The following is a 20,109-nucleotide window of genomic DNA, read 5'->3' on the forward strand; positions in this document are numbered from 1 at the left end:
TTTACTGTTCCATCGTGTGTCTATATCTCTTTTCAATGACCTCTGAAGGCGGTTCTGAAGACCAGATCTTTTAAAGAAAGTTGTGATAGCTCGACAGGAATTTATTAGTCGCTGCACGTCACTCTTCTCATCATTCCCGTCTCCTCGAGTCGTGTGCTCCAGCACAGTATTAAGAAAGGGTGCTGAGCACGAGAGCCTCTTGTATTGGCGAAGTGCTGCCACAATATTTGGACCTCTATCCGTAACGAACAAGATGTTATTCACAGCACTGAATAAATCGAACGACCATAGTATCTTAATTAATTCAAGTTTAATGTTTTCTCCTGTTTTTTAATCCCACTCTAAAATTTCTCGTGCACAACACTCGATCCTCAAGTTTCACTTCTTCATAATTAACATAATGTGCAGTCACTCCCATATAGTTTATTTTACGAATCAGTCCATAAACCGACAGTTAGTGCTCCACCTATATCTCTGAATATATTCTTCACTTCTGGGGAGACAGTTTTACGCAGACGATCGGCTGTTTCCTTCAAATTTCTGAATATGGTGGTTGGATGACGTAGCAGTTCCTTAGCACTCACTGCACCGTACTTGGCTCCCACGTCAATAAGAAACTGTGCCGTCTCGAGAAACCCAGATCCACACGCAACTTCGAATGGTAAAATGTCTTTGCTGACAAGATTGATAAGTTTTTCTGTCACGGCTGTCTTCAAATTTGGCGGAACTTCAGGAACTTTCACGTCTCTCTTGGTATTTAAATAAGTAATTATGCTACTTTGTCCAGCCTCACACGAATGTTTTAGCAAATTTGAAGTTCCACTTTTGTGTCCAGTGTAGGAATATACTTTTTTACATGCAAAACAAGCCACTATATGTTTTATCTTTTCGTTGCCAACAAATACGTATCCGAATTTTTTCCAAATTGGCGATTTCAATTTCTTTTCCTTCACTAATGTAAAATCACTTTTTTTCACCTTACAAGAAATTGTATCCATCGATATGGTGTTCATTTGAAGAAAGAACTCTCACTGATACTTGCTACGATGCACGTTGTCACTCGGTCACTACAAAGCGCTAACTGAAGGCAGCGGAAAATTGCAACGGGCACTTGTCTGGTAGACAGTGGGCAGGTTTGACACCCAGAGAGCATTTCACAGGCCACACAAAAGACACGGTCGCCGAAACGAATTAGGCGCAGGTCTCTTGGGTACAGCCGGCCGCGGTGGTCTCGCGGTTCTAGGCGCTCAGTCCGGAACCGCGCGACTGCTACGATCGCAGGTTCGAATCCTGCCTCGGGCATGGATGTGTGTGATGTCCTTAGGTTAGTTAGGTTTAAGTAGTTCTACGTTCTAGGTGACTGATGACCACAGATGTTAAGTCCCATAGTGCTCAGAGCTATTTGAACCATTTTTTCTCTTGGGTACAGCTACGTCGGTCGTAGCCAGGGGCTGAGGACAACAGACATCCGCTCTACCCGGGCCCTGCAAGATTCCAAGAATGTCAACAGACTTGAAGTTTTCAACTAACATTGCAACATACGTACTGGGCAGATGCCTTGCTCATTACCCGCAGATGACCCGCGGATATCCGCGCCGGTCACGATTTTATCCGCCAAGTAACAAATACCGCGAATATCCGCATCCGCGCAGACCTCTACCTATAACCACTGAACAAGAAAGTAAGTAAGCTGTCTAACGCGGGGCTATGGGTCCAAAGACTCACGCAAGATTAGACTGGCCGGCTGAGCTTTTTCTTTTTTTCCTTTATTGTTATTTAACACCTTCCGTAAGGTGGGCTGACACCAGCACAGTACGCTGCTCTTCAGCCACAGGTTTTACAAAAGAAAAACAATGGAGACACAGCATATACAGAACATAGTGGGGGACAAAAAACAGGGGAGGAAGGGAGGAGGGAGGGAAGGGAGAGAGAAGGGAGAGAGGGTGCCCTGAGGAGAAAACCACAGGAAGTGGGAGGGGAGGATCAAAGTTGATAGGAGGGGTAGATGGAGGGGAGGACGACATCATCAGGGAGGGGGAGCTGGCGGAAGCCACCTTAGGAGAGGGTAAGGAGGGTGGAGCGATGGAGACCAGGTGGGACGTGGGAATACAGGTGTGGCAGCAGGTGGGGGTAGGAGAGGATGGGTGAGACCAGCGGGTGAGGAGGATCGAGTTTACGGGAGGTGTAGAGTATCCATATCCATTTGAGGAAAAGGAGGAGGTGGGGGAACGGAATTAGGTCATACAGGATCCGCGTGGGGGAGGGGAGATGGATGCAATATGTGAGGCGGAGAGCATGGCGTTCAAGGATCTGAAGGGATTTGTAAAAGGTAGGGGGGGCGGAGATCCAGGCCGGATGGGCGTAACAGAGGATAGGGCGGATGAGGGATTTATAGGTGTGGAGTATGGTGGAGGGGTCCAGGCCCCACGTACGGCCGGAAAGGAGTTGGAGGAGATGGAGTTGGGAGCATGCCTTGGCTTGGATTGTCCGGAGATGGGGGGTCGAGGAGAGGCGACGTTCGAGGGTGATGCCAAGGTACTTAAGGGTGGGGGTGCGGGCGATAGGACGGCCATAGATGGTTGGATAGAAATCAAGGAGGCGGAAGGAAGAGGTGGTTTTGCCTACAATGATCGCCTGGGTTTTGGAGGAATTAGCCTTAAGCAACCACTGGTTGCACCAAGCAGTGAACCTGTCAAGATGGGATTGGAGAAGGTGTTGGGAACGCTGCAGGGTGGGGGCAAGGGCAAGGAAGGTGGTATCATCGGCAAACTGGAGAAGGTGGATGGGGGGTGACGGCGGCGGCATATCCGCTGTATACAAAAGGTACAAAAGGGGGGAGAGGACAGAGCCTTGGGGCACACCGGCGGAGGGAAAAAAGGTGTAGGAATCTGTGTTATGGTTGGTGACGTAGGAAGGACGGTAGGAGAGAAAGGAGCCGATCAGACGGACGTAGTTAATGGGAAGGGCGAAGGTTTGGAGCTTGAAGAGGAGACTGGAATGCCATATGTGGTCATAGGCACGTTCGAGGTCCAGGGAGAGGAAGATTGCGGAGCGACGGGAATTAAGCTGTTCAGAAAGGAGATGAGTGAGGTGAAGGAGAAGGTCATCAAAAGAGAAGGACGGCCGAAAGCCACACTGGGTAATGGGAAGGAGGCGGTGCTGGCAGAGATGTTAGTGGATGTGTCGGGTGAGGATGGATTCCAGGACCTTGCTGAAGACCGAGGTAAGGCTGATGGGATGGTAGGAGGAGACGGTGGACGGCAGTTTACCGGGTTTAAGGAACATCAGGATATGGGAGGTTTTCCACAGGTCAGGGTAGTAGCCGGTGGACAGGACTACATTGTAGAGCCTGGCCAGGGTGGAGAGGAAACAGACAGGAGCTTTGCGAAGGTGGCGGTAGGTGACACGATCATGACCAGGAGCAGTGTTGCGTTTTGTGCGGAGTGTAGCAATGAGATCCTGTGTAGTGATAGGGGCATTGAGTTCTGTGTGTGCAATGTTGTCCACATACTGGAAACCAGGTGCGAGGGGAGGGACAGAGGTGTCAGTTCGATCGTGGACATCCAGGAAGAGGGAGTAATTGAACTGGGGATCGTCGGGGACGGAAAAGACATCGGAGAGGTAGGAGGCAAAGTAATTGGCCTTACTAAGGGTGTCAGGGAAGGGGTGATCATCATCAAGAAGAGGATAGTAGGGGGAGGGTTTAGTTCCGGTAAGGTGATGGAAGGCTGACCAGAACTTGGACGAGTTTATAGGCAGGGTAGCATTTAAACAGGTGCATGTCTGTCGCCAGTCCCGGCGTTTCTTAGCCGCGAGCAAGTTTCGGATGTGTCGCTGGAGTTGCCGGCGGCGTCGTAGTGTGTCCGGGTCACGCGTGTGGAGGAAGGAGGACGGCACGGTAGCGACGGCGGGATTCACGGAGGAGGAGGACAGCCTGTGGGGGTAAGGTAGGACGGTGGGGGTGGGTGGCGACAGTGGGGACGTGGGCCTCCATGGCCTCAGACAAGGTCTGCTGGAGAAAGGAGGTGGTGGTAGGTGAAGGGGTGGCTATTGACCTGGGTGGAGAGGGTATCCCAGTAGGCATTCCAGTCAGCACGGGAATAATCATGGACGTACTTTGGGGGAGGGTCATTACGAGGGTTGGGGCGGGGGCGACAACCGTCTGAAATGGTGAGGACAGGGAGATGGTCGCTACCAATGGGGTTCAGGACATCCACCGCTTTGTGGCCAATGAGGTTAGGGGAGGAGAGGATGACATCAGGAGTGGAGTTGGATTCGGGACAGGTGTGCTAGGGAATGGGGACGAGGTCGCCTTGGAGGGAGGAGAGGAATCAATGCCACTGCCATAACTGGGTGGCGGAACGACTATGGATGTTGAGGTCGGCGACGATCATGTAGGAGGAGAAGGTACAGTCAGTGTGCGAGAGGAAGTCGAAAGGAATAGGGGCGTTAGGGCGGACATAGATGGTGGCGCAGGTGACGGTAGGGCCGGGGAAGAAGAGACTAAGGATCAGGTGTTCAGTGGGCATGGGAAGGAGAGGTTGGATCCGAACCGGGATCTGGCGGTGGTGACAAATGGAAACTCCGCCACGCACTATCGGGAGGGGATTATCGGAGTGGTGAAGGAGGTAGGGCAAAGTGTGGATGGTGTGGTGGGGTTGGAGGAAGGTTTCATTTAGGAGGAAGGCATCCACGCAGTGGGTGGCAAAGGTGTGCAGGAAGAGGTTCTTGTTGGCCAGTAGGGAGCGGATGTTGTTGAACAGCATATGGTGCTGTCGCGCCATGATAAGGATTTAAACGAGGGTGTCGAGACGGAAAAAGGTGAAATGGGCCTGGTTGTGGGAGTACGTGGCATACATTTTAAGGTGGAAGACAGAACGGGCAGCGAGGGATATCTGCTGGAGGGTGTAGGGGTGCTGGAATGGGTGGACATTTTGGAGAACGATGGTAAGGAATCTGATGATGTATTCAGCGGTGGAAGGGGGACGAAGGGAGTTGCCAGGAGGGGCGGGGTGTCCAGAGGGCTGACAGGGATGGTGAGTTCAGGGGTGGTCGGAGGGGATCGGGCTTTACACTTTTGGGAGAAGGTGGGATGCGGGAGATTGCAGGTATTACAGGAGGGAGGGGACTGAGGTTAAGGGACTGCCAGAGGAAATGCGCTTGCTTACAATGCGGGCAGGTGGGGGCCTCGCGGCACTCAGCTGTTGTGTGGTGCGTTGTAGCGCAGACACCTCTGGCAGCAGAGGGATTGAGGAGGGGAACGGGAGGGGTCGACCTTGTAACGTTGGTTAAAGAGGAGGGCACCCTCCTTCAGGAGACAGTCTATGGAGGGGGCGTGTTCGGAAAAAACCCGCATAAGGCAGGTGGGGCCGGCAGAGTTGTGAATGCGGCAAACTGCACACACCAACAGATAGGGATGTGCCTTAAGCTCCGCCAACACCTCCTCCTCCGTGATCGTCGGACTAAGCCGAATTATCACGGCGGTGAGGGTCGGCGGGCAGCGTGGGGTTGGGGTTGGTGGGAGTGAGGCAGGGAAGGGGCAGGGGTGAGGGAGGCATTAGGGCCAAAGTGGGTGACGGGGATGTGGGAAAGGATATCAGTGTGAAGGGTAGGGCCGGTGGAGGAGATGAGGACTGAGTCACAGCGAGGAGTGAGGAGGGAGATGGGGCACCGGGAAAATGCTGGCGGATGAAGAGGGTGAGGTTCCGAGCCTCAAGATGGGAGGGATCAGGACGGGAGAGGAGTTAGCGGTAGGAGGAGGGGGAGGAGGAGGAGGAGGCGGGGCAGGGACAGGTGGGGAGACATCCATGGCATCCTGGGCAGGGGAAGGGGGACGAGGCAGAGCCTTTTTAGGTTCAGAGGGCGCATGGGTGCCACTGGGGCGTTTGATGGCGGCGGAGGAGGTGTGGGGGATGGGAGCAACTGGAAGGTGGCGTGGAGTGGCAGGTCCCAGTGCTGGAGTCGGCGCTGGAGATAGTGAGGGCGAAGGCGATGGCGATGGCGATGACGTGGACTACGAAGAGGGCGAAGGTGAGAGTGGAGCATGGGCCGTGGCCCTCCGGGCCACCACCCTGGTGGGGGCCGCGAAAACGGAAGGAGGAGAGGGAGGGAGGGAAGGGATCAGAGGAGATGCAGGAGGGAGGAGCCGGGGATGGGGCAACAAAAAGTGAGGGAGATGGGAGAGTGAGGAGTGGGGGGATGGACGGAGGGGGAGGTGATTGGGCGCACCACGTGATAGTGGTGGCGGCGGCGGAGGGAGATGTGTAGATGATGGCAGTGGTGGTGGCTGTAGTAGTGGTGGTGGGTGGCGACATTATGACAAGGAGAAAGACACAGGACAGGACAAAAGAACAGTGGCAAACAAGGGACGGGCAATTGGATGAAAAAAGAAGGAAAAGGACGTAGAGCGACGAAGAAGACTGGTTCCGAAACCCCACTCTGCTGCTGCTGGCGGGGGGCGACCCGGCTGTCTGGCCGGCGGGGACACCGCTGCTGCTGCTGGCTGCTGGCTGTCGTCTGCTGGCTGGGGCCACTGCTGGCTGGGGCCGCTGCTGGCTGGGGCCACTGCTGGCTGGGGCCGCTGCTGGCTGGGGCCACTGCTGGCTGGGGCTGCTGCTGGGTGGGACCGCTGCTGGCTGTGACCGCTGCTGGCTGCTGACGGGACCACTGCTGGCTGCTGGTGGGACCGCTGCTGGCTGGACCGCTGCTGGCTACTGGCTGGCTGGCAGGCCCCTGCAAAACCTATCGCTTCGATTAGTGAACGGAATGTCACAATTCTTTCGAATTACCGCCGGAGATGCCGGATGAGCGAGAGGCAGGCGCTTAAGTACGCTAATGGCCGCTGCAACCACGTGTTCCGCTGTGGCGTCCTCACTCTTAGTGCGGGCCAGGAGGCCACAGCTTACGGCGCGATGGTGCAGAGACCTCTAGGGATCTTCGTCGTCCATGACGTCTGGCGGGGATTCAAATTCCGCATTGCGCGGTACTAGAGGTGGAGCAACACGTTATTGACTTGCTTAATTTGTGACGCTCTTCCTCTTGAATCAGTCATCCACTTTTTCTGAAATTATAATCATTCGCTTGTCTGTACAAGTACATCACGTCTACCGACTTTGTGGTGCATTGCTCCCCCCCCCCCCACACACACACACACATACACTCATTCCTTTTTTCTTGTCTTAGAGTGTACGTCGTGCTTGTCGTGCTCTTCAGTTCAGACTGCCGGTGAAACCATCAGAGGATTCTTGTAAATCTACTGCTTTTTACCTTTTTCTAGGAATATATACCAGAAAATTTCAAGAATTTTGTAAGGAAATGACATCAAATGTTTGTCTATGCCACAGACTACGATTAGAGCTGTTTTTGGATCAGTAAAAGATGACTTGCGATTAAGGAAATACCTTGTCACTGTGGGATGGCTTCTATTGTCCATACTATCCGTCCTATTCAGGACAGATGTGTGGAACACCCTCATCACACTCGTCTGCTCCAGCCAAAGAAATCCACAGTGGCAGAACACAACCTTAATGAGGGACACAAAATGTTTTATAATGAGCTACAAATGATTGCTCCTGCTTCTCGCTACTTGGCATGTGTTCTAAAGGAATGTATTGAAATTCGATTATCTGTTGATATTATTAATTGGGGTAAGAGTTTCCCTTCCAATAAGACGTGGAATCTAATTTCATCTGATACTAAACAGCAACTGTTTTCATTTCTACGAGCGGATTCTTTTAATCAGTGTCCGCCAGCGGTATATCGCTTTACCTACACTGTGTGATCAAAAGTATCCGGACACCCGGCTGAAAATGACTTACAAGTTCGTGGCACCCTCCATCGGTAATGCTGGAATTCAATATGGTGTTGGCCAACCCTTAGCCTTGATGAGAGCTTCCACTCTCGCAGGCATACGTTCAGTCAGGTGATGGAAGGTTTCTTGGGGAATGGCAGCCCATTCTTCACGGACTGCTGCACTGAGGAGAGCTATCGATTTGGGTCGGTGAGGCCTGGCACGAAGTCGGTGTTCCAAAACATCCCAGAGGTGTCCTATAGGATTCAGGTCAGGACTCTGTGCAGGCCACTCCATTACAGGGATGTTATTGTCTTGTAACCACTCCGCCACAGGCCGTGCATTAACAACAGGTGCTCGATCGTGTTGAAAGATGCAGTCGCCATCCCCGAATTGCTCTTCAACAGTGGAAAGCAAGAAGGTGCTTAAAACATCAATGTAGGCGTATGCTGTGAAGGTGCAAGACCACTCCATGAAAAACACGACCACACCGTAACACCACCGCCTCCGAATTTTACTGTTAGCGCTACACACGCTGGCAGATGACGTTCACCGGGCATTCGCCATACCCACACCCTGCCATCGGATCGCCACATTGTGTATCGTGATTCGTCACTCCACACAACGTTTGTCCACTCTTCAATCGTAAAATGTTTACGCTCGTGACACCAAACGAGATGTCTTTTGGCATTTACCGGCGTGATGTGTGGCTTATGAGTAGCCGCTCGACCATGAAATCCAAATTTTCTCACATCCGGCCTAACTGTCGTAGTACTTGCAGTGGATCCTGATGCAGTTTGCAATTCCCGTGTGATTGTCTGGATATATGTCTGCCTATTACACATTACGACCCTCTTCAACTGTTGGCGGTCTCTGTCAGTCAACAGACGAGGTCGGGCTGTACGTCTTTATGCTGTACGTGTCCCTTCACGTTTCCATTTCACTATTACATAGGAAACAGTGGGCCTATGGATGTTTAGGAGTGTGGAACTCTCGCGTACAGACGTATGACACAACTGACACCCAATCACCTGACCACGTTCGAAGTCCGTGAGTTCTGCGGGGCGGCCCATTCTGCTATCTCACATTGTCTAATGATTACTGAGGTCGCTGATATGGAGTACCTGGCAGTAGGTAGCAGCACAGTGCACCTAATATGAAAAACGTATGTTTTTTGGGGTGTCCAGATACTTCGTGCTTCGACTGAAATACATCACCGTCCTAAAAAATTGTCAAAATTAAGGTAAACAGCTTATTCATATCAGGACCGATGTAACTATTTCATAGAAGCCATCCCCCCCCCCACCCCCAAATCACATCACCTTTTACATCACTTTGAGCAAGGAGTAGTTCTGACTACCAATGAATGATAGTACAGCTGCAGCTGGGGATAATTTCTAAAAGACATGCAAATACGAAAACTTGAACCACACAGAGAAAGCTGATGAAGTAACAACACAAACCTAAAATGAGCGGTATGAAAATGGGTGGATAATTTCAAGCAGTTATATGTGTCTGTTTTTCAACATCAGAACCAATTTTAACATTTCGGTTATAAGTTACGAAGGAGTTTGCATTTGAAGCATTTGATTAGGTGCAGTCGATAATTTATAATAGATCTTAGACTGACGAAAAGCGCAGATAATCCAAAAGAATTATGTTAGAGCACAGATTAGACAGCGTCACTTTGCTCATTGCACATAACAGGTGAAAGAGATTCTGTGGGAGCCAGAGTACCACTGATGCTCGCTAGAGGTCGCGTTACACGTTGATGCCTTCCAATGAAGGCATACAGATTATCAGGCTCCTGGTTCTGTTAACGTATCAGCAACTGGTTAGGCGGAAATCCACGCCGGACTTCCAGGAATTCCGATTAGAAAAGCCAGCAGATCTTCAGGTATTGACTTCTGTCACGGCTTATAACGGACAGAGGATCTTCTGAAAGTAACATCTCACATTAAATCAGCTGAAACATCTCAACGCCGCCACCCTTTACATAATCATAAATCAATTACGCCAGGGTTCAGGTGCTAGGTTGGAGTTAGCTTTCATCGAACATGTTTTCAAAAGTCCATTACTGGGGAGGAGTATACAGTAAGATGACAAAAGTCATGGGATAGCAATACGCATGTATACGGATGGATGTATGCTCATCAGTGTGGGATCCGTACCAGGTCGGGTTGATAGAGGAGATAGAGAAGTTCCAAAGAAGAGCGGCGCGTTTCGTCACAGGGTTATTTGGTAAGCGTGATAGCGTTACGGAGATGTTTAGCAAACTCAAGTGGCAGACTCAGCAAGAGAGGTGCTCTGCATCGCGGTGTAGCTTGCTGTCCAGGTTTCGAGAGAGTGCGTTTCTGGATGAGATATCGAATATATTGCTTCCCCCTACTTATACCTCCCGAGGAGATCACGAATGTAAAATAAGAGAGATTCGATTGCACACGGAGGCTTTCCGGCAGTTGTTCTTCCCGCGAACCATAGACAACTGGAACAGGAAAGGGAGGTAATGACAGTGGCACGTAAAGTGCCCTCCGCCACACACCGTTGGGTGGCTTGTGGAGTATAAATGTAGATGTAGATGGCAGTAGTATCGCATACACATGGTAAAAAAGGGCAGCATTGGCAGAATTGCCATTTGTACTAAGGTGATTCGTATGAAAAGGTATCCGATGTGATTCAGTCGCATGACAGGAATTAACAGACTTTGAATGCAGAATGGTATTTGGAGCTAGAGGCATGGGACATTCCTTTCGGAAATCGTTAGGGAATTCACTACAGTGCTCCATTCACCTCGGTCTGTGTCACAGGGCCCCACAATGCTGAGGAAGCAGCCCAGCGGCCTGTGCAACGCAACGCTGTGTCGTGCCGGCCTTGTACGCCAGCTGCAGAGTTCCGATTATGTCAGGATGACTGCGCCAGCAGCTGACTCAATGGCCACCATCCCCATTGACCCGGTGCTGCTCTGCCAGCAGCCATAGGCTGGCCCCACTGCTACTTCTTCCCCGCTGGCGTAGCTGAGAACGCGTCGGCAACGATCGCCAGCGATCTGGCGTCCAAATCTGTGGCCCTCGCCTCAAAAGTCTCCAGTGTGTGTTGGGAGCCGAGACAACTGCCTGCGGTAGCGAGCAGAAGAGTGGCCCGCTGCTGGCTGGCTGTGGACCCCGTGTCGGCCTCAGAGGGTCGAACCAATGATCCACTGTGGACTGGGACGCTGTCGCCCCATCTGTTGCTGCATGTGACCCGACAGTGTGACACGCCCTACCATCCAGGAGAGCTGATTTATACTCGGCTGTGCGCCTCTGTTTTGTCAAGCGTGCCGCTTCGCTTAACGTATGTGTAACACTTAGGTTGGCCAGTGGCCCTCTTCTGCCTGTAACTTGCGCCATGGAAACAGCTGTGTGCGCCCTCTCTTGCAGTTCTATGCCCCTGTGGCCTCTATTTGCCTTCGCAACCGCTAGTATGCGTGACTTACTGCAATTAGCCGGCCGGAGTGGCCGAGCGGTTAAAGGCGCTACAGTCTGGAACCGCGCGACCGCTACGGTCGCAGGTTCGAATCCTGCCTCGGGCATGGATGTGTGTGATGTCCTTAGGTTAGTTAGGTTTAAGTAGTTCTAAGTTCTAGGGGACTGATGACCACAGCAGTTAAGTCCCATAGTGCTCAGAGCCATTTGAACCATTTTTGAACTTACTGCAATCCAGCCTGCGCCTGGCTGTAACTCATGCTCCAAATATCGCATAAAACTAACTTTCCCTATCCTAAACGGTGGTGCCGCTACAGTATTAACTATATGCAAATTGTATTAAATGGTAGGGAATTTACTTGGTTGCATATATAAAGGTTAAGGATTACCTTTATGACTTTATGCACATATGGTCATCGTGTAAAGTATCCCCACCGAACATGACTAATAGCAAGCACCTTACTTGTCTCACTTGTTTAAAACCTTAATCATTATCTATAATTTAATTGTGTGTAACTGGGCGTACAACGCCCCTGTCATCACGCTTAACTACTATTGACCAACATAGGTCAAGCACATTAAAATATCGTCTATGATATCCGTTAGACGGGAAATATTTTCTGTAGGTAACATTGTAAGTAAAGCGATACATGTGTAACGTTATCGTTGCCATTAAAAGGGGAAATATTTAGAGTAGCTAAGTTCTACTGCTGCATAAATGTTAAATTCATCTATGCTATTGACCGACATAGGTCATGCATATTAATTAAAGTGTGGAGGACCGACATAGGTCAAGTGTACTAACATATAATCTACAATGTTAAGTTCATCTATGCTATTGACCGACATAGGTCACGCATATTAATTAAAGTGTGGCGGAGGGTACAACTTTTCCGTCATCACACTTATGTGTTATTCACCGACATAGGTCAAGTGTACTAACAGATAATCTAGAATGTACCTTTGGTTCAAATGGCTCTGAGCACTATGGGACTCAACTGCTGAGGTTATTAGTCCCCTAGAACTTAGAACTAGTTAAACCTAACTAACCTAAGGACATCACAAACATCCATGCCCGAGGCAGGATTCGAACCTGCGACCGTAGCGGTCTTGCGGTTCCAGACTGCAGCGCCTTTAACCGCACAGCCACTTCGGCCGGCTAGAATGTACCTTTGACGGGAATAATCTTCACAGGTAACATTGTAAGTAACGCGATATTCGTGTAACGTTATCGTTATCATTGAAAGGGGAAGTATTTAAAGCAGCTAAGTTGTACTTTACTGTGCTGCATAATTGTTAAATTCAAATATAATGGCGTCCAAAGTCTCGTGAAAGAGTAGTGAGCCAAACTTAAATTTAAAGGGAATTGTGACGCTGGAATTCTGAACATGGTATGCGGCGACCAAGAGAGAAATATGGTGGTCGATACCCAACCAAGTAAATTTCCTACCATTTAATACAATTTGCATATAGTTAATACACATAGGGACTTCCTCTACATAATGCTTAGTTTGCTTACAATTACGGTTATCTGCCCCAACATGTGATATACAGACAGCCAATGATGTACAGCCTTGACTCTCCATATGCGCATGCACACGAGTTGCTACAGGTATGTGCTCAGTGCCATTCTGCGTGCAATGCTCAGTGCCAATGTAGTTGCCGCTGCCAACCGACCGTGTGGTGAAGTGATGATGGGACTGGACTTCAGTTAAGTAGTTTTAATGCGACATGGTACCACGGTACTATAAGTTTTAATTTTTAGTCTTGACTGTGCCTTACTCTGGCATGTTATAGTAATTTTATGCCTCTGAAGAAGGCTAGATTATTCTAGCCGAAACCTGGGAAAAGACCAGAAAATTCTTGCAACTGAGGCGGATCTTCCAATATATTAGTCTATCACAGTTGCTGATGGGGCTGCAATATGCTAAAAGTTCTTTGATCACCAAGGAGTCATGCATCTGATGATTTTGCTGTATACAGTTGTTTGTCTCATCCACTGGTCGCTCCTAATAGACCTGGATGTGTACAATTATTGTCTAGCCTACCTTGACCACCTTAATTATCTGTATATCTCAGTTATTAGTAGCATAAATCACTAAGGTCTAGGACGTCTGCCTCCATAGTTCACTGGTCAACATATCTGGCTGCTATTTGAAGGAACTAGGTTCGTTTCGAATTTTCCTTGGTGGGGGTGCCCCCAGCCTCATGATGCCAGCTGAGGAGCTACTTAGAATTTGTGGATCCAAATCACGAAAACCAACAATGCATGGGAAAGTGGTGTGCTGACCCCACAACCCTCTGAACCATATCCAGTGAAGCCACTGGCAGACGATGATGCGGCAGTTGTTCAACAACAATGAGCCCACAATTACCTGTGGACATAGTTTACATTGCATCTTTACCTTCTATATAATATACAACTCTTTCGAAGTTACAGTAGTCAGGCAAAGATGCCTGCAATGTGCCTCATCTCGCCCTGCCCCACCACCTCCCGCCCCACCCTGCCCCACCACACCTCACCTCACTTCACCTCACCTTACCTCCCCAACTCTCCCTTACCATCCCCTCCCCCCTCCCCTCTCCCCATCCCCTCCTCTCCATTCCCCTCCCCTCGCCTCCCCTCTGCTCCCCTCCCCTCCCCATCACCTATTCCCCATTTCCTCCCCTGCTGCCTACCCACACCTCTACTCCCTTCCCCCAGCCTCCACACCCACAAAGACACATCTGTGTCCTCTCCACTGCTTCTATTCCCTATGACTTCATGTCCCAAGTTGACCACACCAGTGGTATCAGTTCCTCCCCATGATCCAAGGTGACTGTGTTCCTCTTTCTCAGCACACACTTCCTGAAAGTACACCACCCCGATGTTGTCATTGCCTTCGCCAACCTCCTTAGGCATATGGCCACAGACATCCTTCACCCCACAGGCAGCGACCACCTCCCTGTCTTTCTCACCATAACACCTGCTCACCTCGTGCCTCCAGCTCCCCATCCTGCACCCCATCCCAAGGTAGTCCATTACTACTGTCGCATCAACTGGGATGCCTGCCGGGAATCCATCGCCACCCAGGTCGAAAGCCACCCTCTTCCCTATCGCTGGCCCATCACTCACGCCTCGTCCTTCCTTCAGAAGGCCATTACTGACGCCATGGAAGGCCATGTTCCTACTAAAACCATCAACCCCCACCGTCCCATTCTCCCTCCATGGACTGTCCTCCTCTTCTGCGAATTCCACAGCGTCTACCACTCTGCTGCGCACTCGTAACAGGGATGCACTCCACTACCACCGGCAACTCTAGCAACATGTTCGGATATTGATTACAGCAAAGAAACCCCGGGATTGGCGCCAGACCTGTACGCGACTCAACGCCACCCTCCGGACAAACTCCTCCAAGTACTGCTCGGCCTTCCATCGCCTTACTGGTTCCCACTCTGCATCCCATTACCCCCTTCTCCATAACGACTGCCCTCTTCCCGACAACCTCAGTAAGGCCGACTGTTTTCCTTCCCACTTTTCCAAGGTCTTCTCCATCCCTGATGATCCCCACTTTGATTATTCACTTTTCCCCACCATCATGGAATGCGCCGATACCTTGGCCACTCCACTCGCCCCCAGTCTCCAATCTCAGGGCAGTTGCAAGATCCCCTCGCTTCTAAACTGATACTGTTATTACTTAGCTTAGCCGCTAGTCCGTAGAGGGTAGTATATGTGATGTACAGTATAAATGGTCAGCATTTCCAACCTGAATTTGCGAGTGTAAGTCGGACCTTCCTTGATCCGCCTTGGTGGGTCGTGTCGTCGGATTTCCTCCTACCTGCGCGGTGCAGCTCTCGTAAATGTCGTCCCATGCAGATTCTTCATTGGCGCATTGGATGTCTCTGTCGGTGGAAGCTAATTATCTGAAATTGCTGTCGATCAACTCTGGGGTATCTATTTACTCGAAATTAACATTCAGAATGCCGTAATATCACTTTTATTCCTATCAGATCAATAATGAAACACTCATGTCACAAACTACTCATAACCGAGAGCACGGCTACCATCAAACAAGACAGGAAGAGCTCTTAACGCCGACTGCCGACTTTGGCGCGCAGTCCGTATCTCTTACTAGTTTCGTCACAGTTCGTGGATTTCCGATCAAGTTGGTACTTACTAAGATATGCATTTGTTAATGAACGGGTGTGAATTTTAAGGAGGCAAAATTATGATAAATAGTTTTAAATATCCAGAGGCCCCTCCTAGTATTCACGTTGTCATAAATGACTTTAATTATTAAACATAAATAAACAAAATCTGTGACTTTGGCGCCAAGATGGCGGTACTTCCCGTCATGTATATTTCCCAGGCTGACGCTTGTTGCTACGATCCAGCGCCGAGTCCCACCCCACTACGCGCGACATATGGTCGCTTCGTCACCTAGCCAGCCAGTGTGGGAAATGCTCTCCGACTCATGGCCAGCTATGGACTACAGCACTTCCTAACTATTGTGAATACATCAATAAGAGACAATAATTTATTAAAACTGGTAAAAATGTCTTCCTCACGTAAGAGGCACCTTACACGGTTACCCCCCTCCGACATGAACACTTCAATCACAGCACAAGACATTAAACTCATCCTTCAGTCAAAACACAACATGGCCCCTGGTCACGACTAGGTCACCTACCACCACCTCAAAGAATTCCCCTTCTCCTTCCTGACTGTTCTTGCTGATTTATACAATGTCACCTTCTCCACCAGCTTCTACCCCAACCTTTGGAAGACTTCCTGCGTCCTCTTGTTCCTCAAACCCAGCAAACCCCCTTTTGTGGCCTCTTCCTATCATCCCATCTGCCTCACCTCCATCTTGAGTAAGGACTTTGCAGCCACCCTCTCCCATTGTATTATTACCACTTCAATCAACACCACCTCCTCCCCTTTGCCTAGTGTGGCTTCTGACCCTCCTTCTCCATTGAAGATCAACTCCTTAACTTCGTCCACCTTCTCGCCCTCCAACTTCACTCCTGTCGCTCCATCGTTTTTGTTTCCCTCGACCTCCAAAATGCTTACAACCACGTATGGTACCCCGGCGTCCTCATTAAACTCCAAACCTACGCCCTGCCTATCAATTTTGTCCATCTGGTAGCTTCCTTCCTCTCACGCCGTCCTTCCTGTGTTACCTTCCACAATACCAACTCCCGTATCTTTTATACCACCGCTGCCGTCCCCCAAGGCTTGTCCTCTCCCCTCTCCTCTATCTCTTATACACTGATGATATGCCCCAGCCACCCCCCACCTGTACACCTCCTTCAATATGATGATAACAACGCCTTCCTGGCTCTCTATCTTAACATTCATTGGTCCCAACACACCCTCAAAACCAACCTTTACCGGTTCACTCCTTGTGCGACCAGTGGTTCCTTCCTATCAACCCTTCCAAGGCCAAGGCAATCATCATAGGCCGCATCACCCGCTCCTTCCATCTCCATGATCTTGTCCCATCCAGCTCACCCCCACCCTGCGATACCTTGGCCTCACACTCACCGTCACCTCACCTGGACCCCTCATCTCCTGACCATTCAGCAGAAAGCCCATACCTGTCTCTATCTCCTGAAACTCCTTTCTGGCCAGATATGAGGACTGCATCCTTCCACTATCCTCCACATCTACAAATCCCTTTTCCGTCTCATCCTCTGTTATCCCAGCATTGCCTGGATCTCTGCCCCCAAATCCTTGAATGCCAACTGCTCTGCCTTGCCTTCCGTATCCACCTCCCGTCCCCCACATGGCTCTTGTATGACCTCATCCCCTTTCCCTACCTCCTCCTTTTCCTCCAACGTATCTGCATCCTCTACACTGTCTGCAGTCTTGATCCCGCCCACCCCCTGGTGTCCTCCTTCCTTTCCACCCCTGCCCATTGCTGTGCCCCTATCACTGTATCCTCCTGTCTCCACCTCCACACCCTCTATATCTTTCATCAGGGCAATTTCCCCCTCCCCCTCCCAGATGATGAACTTCACCTTCCTACCAACTGTAACCTGGCCTTGTTTCCCCCCTCCCCAAGAAGCCCCCTTTTCTCCTCCCTTCCTTCCCCCAGAGCAGTATTTCCTCCTCTCCCGCCCTGGGTCTCTGCACTCCCTCCTTGGCTGTTTTCCTATCTCGTCCTTGCCTCCTTGGCCCCCTTTGGTGCGTCCCCCATCCCATCCCCTTCTCTCCCCCTTTCTCGTACCACCCCTTCCCCCTTTCTTCCTTCTCCCTTGTATCCTCACCCCTGGCAGATCCTCCCAGTTTTTAATCCATCATCGAGTGTGCTGAGCTAGTGTTGTGTTAGGGCAATTCTCCAGTGTCATCAAGTGATATGGTTTTAATCATGTGCTTGACCTGTATATAGTTTTGCTGTCCATGATTGTCCATCCCATGCTACACCGCCGATCGCGTGGCTGTTTTAATTCTTCTGCGACTTTTTATCCCTCAGCTGTACTTCGCCTTGTGGCTTTTTATCCTTACAGTGTGTGGTGTTTTGTGTAAAATACTTTTTTAGATTTTATCTCCATTTTACAGTCACCCCTTTTTGTATGCTTTCTTCCATCATGTTCCCCCTTTTTTATACCTATCTCCCACCATGTTTTCTCCTTTAAACTGTTTAAAATGTCCTCCTGCACACTTATAATATCACTCGGCTCAGCTGAAGGGCAGCGCCAATGCTGCTGTCAGCCCGCCCTGGATGGGGAATTGAAAATACAATAAAGGAAAAAAATGCGCAGTCTGGATCTCTGCCCCCCCTTTTATAAGGCTATCCAAATCCTTGTACGCCATGCACTCTGCCTTGCCTTCCGTATCCACCTTCCATCCTCCCCTTAAGGCTCCTGTATGAACTTATCCCCTCCCCCACTTCCTCCTTTTCCTCCAACATAGCCACATCCTTTACACTGTCTGCAGGCTTGATCCCCCACCCCCTGGTTCCCCCCTTCCCTTCCATCCCCACCCATCGCTGCACCTCTATCACTGTATACTACCCTCTCTCCACTGCCACACTCTCCATATCCTTCATCAGGGCAATATCCAGCACCTCCTCCTTCCAGATGATGAACTTCGCTGTGACATCTACACTTCTTACCAAATGTAGCCTAGCCTTGCTTCTCTCCTCCCCAGAGCCCCCTTTCCCATCCCCTACTTCCCCCTAAGTGGTTTTTCTCCCCTCCCCTGTGAGTCTCTGCTCTCTCTCCTCAGCCATATTCCTCTCCCATCCTTCCCTCACCAGCCCCTTTCAGTGCACACCCCATCCCATCTTCCATCCCTCCTTCTCTCCCCCCATTTTCTCCCCCCTTCCAGCACTGCCCTTCCATCCTATTCCCTTCTCCCTCATATCCCCACCCTCGACATATCATCCCAGTTTTTTATTCATCATTGAGTATGCTGCATCAGTGTTGTGTTTGGTGCAGTTCTACAGTGTTGTCAAGGGATGTGGTTTTTAATCATGTCCTCGACTCATATATAGTTTTTCTGTCTGTGGGTTTTCTGTGCTAAGCCGCACATTGCGTGGCTGTTTTAATTGTTCTATGACTTATTATGCTCTGACCATACTTGGACTTGTGTCTTTTAATTTTATCAGTGTGTGGTTTTTTTGTGTGAAATACTTTTTTGTTTTTGTCTCCATTTTACAGTCACCCCTTTTTGTATGATTTCTTCCATTATGTTCCCCCTTGTTTATATCTATGTTCCACCATGTTTTCTCCTTTAAATGTCCTCCTGTCGATGTGTAAAATCTCTAGGCTGATGAGCAGCGCCCATGCTGCTACCAGCCCGCCCCAGATGGGGAATTGAAAAATAAAATAAAGGGAAAAAAGGCGCAGTCATCCTGTGGGTTGGAGTCCCACCACTTCCAAATTGGAAGAGTCTGCCTCCTAGGATACTCTCAGGAAGAGCTCCCCCCATTTGCTGCTGCTGCTGCCGCTGTCACTGCCTCTGCTGCTGTCACTGCCACCATTCACCACCGTATCCCCTCCCACGTATTTGTTCTCTTTCCCCACTGTGGTGACAGTGACAGCTCTTTCCACCATGTACACGCCCACTGCCACCATCATTTACACCTCCTCTTCCCCTCACTCACTGTTACCTCCTGGAGGGCCTCTTCTTGGCTTCCCCTGTCTACTCCACCTCTCCTCCTCACAGTCTCCTCCCCTTCTATCTCCTCTCTACCCCTGTATCCCCACCTGTATCCCCACCCATACCCATCCTCCTCCCTCCTTTCTGTAGCTACCACACATCGAGAAGACTTTCTCCCACTTCCCAATTATTCTGCTATGACCACTCCATCTTCCCCCACCAGAGTTACTGCCTGCCGCACCACAGTCGCCACCACAGAATGCACAACCACATGAGGGCCTGCCTCCTGTCACCTCCCACTTCAACCATACCTTCACCCCTCCTCCCTGGCCAGCCCCCCAAACACTTCAGTGCCAACATCGTCTCCACCCCCTCTTCCAAGAAACCAATGCACACCCCTCTGCCTTCTCATCCCCCCATGGACACCACCCCTCCTTCTGCATCCAAAGTCCCCATCCTGCATACAGTCGTCCTTTCCCACCCCAATTCCAAACTCCTCGATGCCTGCACACTCATCCACAAAATACACAAGTGTATCCTCAGTTGACCCATTGCTCAGCTTATCCTCTACAGAGACTCCATCCTTATCAAGGCCCCCTCTTCCCCCAACACACTGACCTCCTCCAGAAACTTCCCCTTATCACTGTTGGCCCCCCTGCATCTCTCACACCTTACCTTTCTCCTCCTCTCCCTGTCAACTCCAACCCCTTAATCATCCTCCAATCCTCACTGCCATGGTCACAAAGCTCAGCCCCATGGTCACAGAAGCG

This window comes from Schistocerca nitens, chromosome 5 (genome assembly GCF_023898315.1).
Source record: "Schistocerca nitens isolate TAMUIC-IGC-003100 chromosome 5, iqSchNite1.1, whole genome shotgun sequence".
In the NCBI taxonomy this organism is placed as follows: Eukaryota; Metazoa; Arthropoda; class Insecta; order Orthoptera; family Acrididae; genus Schistocerca; species Schistocerca nitens.